The 4,818-nt window shown below is 37.8% G+C and overlaps 1 pseudogene; it reads left to right on the forward strand.

Annotated features, from left to right (window-relative positions):
• The first annotated feature begins 2,265 nt into the window (after positions 1-2,265).
• On the forward strand, positions 2,266-4,191 carry LOC143622000 (serpin-ZX pseudogene; annotated as a pseudogene).
• The last annotated feature ends 627 nt before the right edge of the window (positions 4,192-4,818 follow it).

Genomic DNA, 4,818 nt, shown 5'->3' on the forward strand with positions numbered 1-4,818 from the left:
GGGTTTGAATCAACCGATTCAACTTTGTTCTTGATATTCGGGTTATAATTCTGCGATTACCCGAATCGAGACGTTAATTTCTTGAAGTTTTTGAAGACCCGTAGAAGTTTTGAAAATAAAGTTTGAATATCTTGGAAATAAAGTTGGAAATAAGCATGCTTGAAGTTCGTTTCGTGTTTACAAATCTGGATTCTCTGCATGTTTAAAGTTGGTGATTAAAGTTGTGTTGAATTCCGGCGAGAGATTATCACCAGGGAAGATTCAGTTAAGTTGAGGGTGTGAAAAAGGAGAGAATATGAATGTCTAAAGAATAAAAGACCAGATCTGGATGTTGCAACAATCCGTACTTTTCCGGCGACTGGTGCGGCTATCCGGCAAACCGCCTTTCTGGCGGTGGCTATCCAAACAGATGGTTATTGGTGATGTATGTCTTGGTGTTTGTTGGTAGCAATGATTTTTTAAAGTAATAATGGTGATGGTCGGTGTGGAGTTAGGTTTAGTGGCCGGAAAGATACGGTTTTCCGATGGGCCGAAGATCTGGCTCTTTTTTGGCAAAGGAGACGGTCACCGGTGGTGCTTAGTGGTGATGGCTCACGACTTTTATCGAAGGGGCTTGACAGAGATAATATGTCATCGGAAATCATTTTTTTCCAGTTAAGGATTTTCTTGCAGTGGCGGTGATGCTGTTGGATATAGATGGTAGCGGTGTTGAATGATGGATGCTCCAATGAATGTGGCCGGCGGCGGTGATGTCACCGGGTATCGGATTTCCGGCGACATCTCCGATTAACTGCGGCGAGTTTCCGGCAGGTCAGAGAGTTGGCAGCTAGATATGTTTGCAAGCTAGGGTTTTTTTTTTTTTTTTTTTTTGCCTCCTGGATATTTTTTTTCTAGCTGTTGTGGGCTTGGGCTTCTTGGGCCAAGGTATGGGCTGTAAACTAATCAACAAATGGCTAGCAAGTAAAATATGTTTTGAGCTGTTTACTTATTTATTTGGGCTGATTATACAGAACGGTTTTTGGGCTGAAATTAATTATTGATTGGGTTGACCAAACTGAAAAAAGTCAAACTTTTTCGGGGTTTTTAATCATTAATGGACCGTGTTAAAAGCATATTATTTATGTGTTATTTTCAAGGCGTTCGAGAATTGGATCCTGAAAACGTGGGCTACGAGCATCCGAGATGCTTAATTATTAAGGTGATAATTTTTGAACAACTTGGATTTAATAGGGAATTAAATTGTTTAAGCTCTCAACCTGAAGATGTGGGATACGAGTATCTAGGATACTTATTTATTAGGGGTGAGTTACTTACATAATTTCATTCATGGAAATAATAAGCTTTGTCATTTGATCGTTGTCCTCGGTATTTCGTCAAGTTTTTTTCATAACCTATATTGCTTAAGATTCGAGATGGACAAAGAAGCGAGAACGTCTTCATGAATGAATTAGGTAGATCATACCTTGAGGGGGTGATTGAAGAAGCTTTGGTTATCGGGTTGATTTGCGAAAATGCGAGACACGGATTCGACGATGTTTTGAGATCACATGTCAAGGGGGTGATTGTAAGGCCAAAAATGTGACTTGCGATATCAAAGTACAAAACCCGTTATATATTTACGGTCTTCTAGATTAGTATTGTATATTGGCTATAAATAGGAGTTGTACGCCATGTTTATGTGTGTGTTTTCCATGGTGTAAATCACCCACCCAAGGGGAGCTCATCTTGGGTGGGGTCGGTTTGCTTATTAATATATCAAATCTTTAAACCGATAACGAGACGTTTCTATTTATATTATCGTTATATTATATGTTCGGTCGTTTGATTTACCGCACCCGTCTCGAGCACTTATCAAGAACAATTCCGTTCCTTGTCGGATCCGATTTCGAGACCTACAAACCATACCAAATAAATCTTGCATAAAAAAACTAAAAAAAAATTTGTACCACATGCAGTCCTCTGATCAACGGTCAGCATTAGCCCTGGTGTGAGATATCCGGATTGAGAGCACTAGCGACCACATACATGGAATTTTAGCGGTAGTTCTACTTTGATGTGAATTAATAGTTACGTTTCTTTTCAAATCTTAAACAATACTCTATTTGATTAAACTAAAGTATGGTAACTAATAAAAATGGAAACGAAATTTTAGTTTTTTTTTCTAGAAAATATTTCCAAAAAAGAAAATTGATTTTGAAAGAGAGATGTTTGATTAAACTATAAATACATTCACAATCTCCCTTTTCTTGTTCTTCAAACCCAACAATGGCTTCTAATATCCCCGATCCCCCCATCGACACCTTCAACAACTTCAATAAATCAATGGCTTCTAATATCCCCCCTCCCCCCTTCAACACCTTCAATCGATCCTTCAACAACTTCAATCAATCAACGGCGGACATTGATTACCTCTATCCATCAACGCTGTCTCAATCAGTCAGCAATCAAACCCACGTCTCAAACACGCTCGCCACCCGCCTTCTCTCGAAAAAACACGACTCCAACGTTGTTTTCTCTCCGGTTTCCATCCATGCTGTCCTTAGCTTGGCAGCCGCTGGTTCTAAAGGCCCAACACTCGACCAGTTTCTTGCTTTTCTCAAAACAAATACCACCGATGACCTCAACTCTCTATATTCGTGGCTTGCGTCCTCAATCCTAGCCGATGGAAGCCCGAGTGGTGGACCTCAATTATGTTTTGTGAACGGGGTTTGGGTTGACAAAACGCACTCTCTTAAACCTTCTTTTAAACAGATTGGGGACACTGTTTATAAAGCCGCTTGCAAACACGTCGATTTCCAGACCAAGGTCACTTGTAAGTGCTAGCTTAAAGTTGGACTACGTAGAGTTGTCGCATAAATCGTTTAGATCATGTTGTGCTATAATATATAATTTGTTTGTGATATATTAACGTAAACCTATTCAAAGTTCTATGCAACAAATTTATTATGTAAGTTTTTTAGAATTTTAGAACATATTTTATTATTTGATATTTTTGTTTTGTTTTTGATATATTAACCTATCCCAAATTTGTTTGTCATATATTAACGTACACCTTAGCCTAAGTTTAGATCTTATTTTCTAGGTTTACCTTTAATGATCATGTCAATGGTGTTTCACAGATCGATTGTTCATAATTATATGTTCTTACTGTGATATATAGATCTTGGTTATTTTGTTTACAAACTTCAGGGTTTTAACGGTTTGGATTCTATCTTTATTATAGCTATAACACTTTATTATTTTTAAGACTTTGTTTTTGGTATAGCTAACATGTTCTTTATTGATTAACAAAGGCTGTCGAGGTAGTGAACCAAGTGAATCTATGGGTCGAAAAGCAAACAAATGACCTTATCAAACAAGTCCTTCCTAAAAGTGCAATTAACAATCTCACGAGACTCATATTTGCAAATGTCGACTACTTTAAGGGAGCATGGAGTCAGAAGTTTGCACAGTCAAAGACAAAAGAATATGACTTCCACCTACTCGACGGCAACAAAGTTCAAGTTCCTTTCATGACCAACAACAAAAGCCAATTTGTGCGTGAATATGATGGTTTCAAAGTATTGGGTCTTCCGTATTTCCAAGGTCAAGATAAACGTCTGTTCACAATGTACGTTTTCCTCCCAGATGCAAAAGATGGCCTTCAATCTTTAGTAGAGAAAATCGGCTCCACATCTGACTTTTTAGACCGTCACATTCCACACAATAAAGTACAAGTTGGGAGGTCTTTGTTACCAAAGTTTAAGATCTCATTCGAGTTTATAGCTACTGATCTGCTGATGGAATCAGGGCTTGTATTGCCTTTCACCGATGATTGTGATTTGAGCGAAATGGCTGACTCATATGCTGGTGAAAGCCTTTATGTTTCAAGCATTATTCATAAAGCTGTTGTGGAGGTTTGTGAAGAAGGTACTTAAGCTGCAGCGGTCACCATAGCTAGGGTGTGTCCTGGAGCATCACTACAAGTAGAGAAGCCCAAGGTGGTTGATTTTGTGGCGGATCATCCGTTTTTGTTTCTGATAAGAGAAGGTAGGTCTGGTGTCGCGTTGTTTATGGGACAGGTGATTGAACCTCATGTTGGATGAAACAAGAGTTGATCTCTATCATCATGAATAAGTTGTCTTCTGTTTATGGAAGACTTGTTTTGTTTATTTTTTTATATATTGATTTTTGTACCAACTTGTTTTTGGAGTAAGACTATTGCATTTTGGGTCACTTAATTCAAATTCAAGCAAATGATATGTTATTTTTGTCAGATTTGTTGTTTTTGTGAGAGAGGTTATAATTCAAGTTGTTTTGAATGAAAGAAACCTCTTGTGTTTTTCTTTTTTTTTTTGGTAAAGAAGACGATATTTTTGACTGTCAGGGAACAAGAAGATACATATATCTTGAATGTTGGCATTCAAATGAATGTAAAGTTCTAGCTTTGTCACAGAATCAGAATATAATCATCTTTTATTATAATCAAAAACACCAAAATTACAAATCCAAGGTACTTGAGCAACAAAACGAATTAACAGAATCAGAGCAGTAGAAACTTGATTGTGAGAACACGAGCAATCACAATTCAAAATGATGAAACCCTATTATAATAAAGAATGACCAGAGAGGGTATAATAATCATGTAAAGTTGTGTCAGCTACTTCACCAAATGAGACCAGATCCTTCAGTAATAGCCAAACCCTAGCAAGTGGGCCTTCTAACTTGAGCCAGTAGCATAACCCATCCAGCAACCAAGCCCATCCAACATCCAAGCTCACGAGCCCAATCAGCCAAGAATAACATAAAACAATAATAAGAAATATTAGAAAGAGTAAG

Source organism: Bidens hawaiensis, unplaced genomic scaffold (genome assembly GCF_021521415.1).
Source record: "Bidens hawaiensis isolate Kalapana, Puna unplaced genomic scaffold, B.hawaiensis_p1.1 tig00003004_1, whole genome shotgun sequence".
In the NCBI taxonomy this organism is placed as follows: domain Eukaryota; kingdom Viridiplantae; phylum Streptophyta; class Magnoliopsida; order Asterales; family Asteraceae; genus Bidens; species Bidens hawaiensis.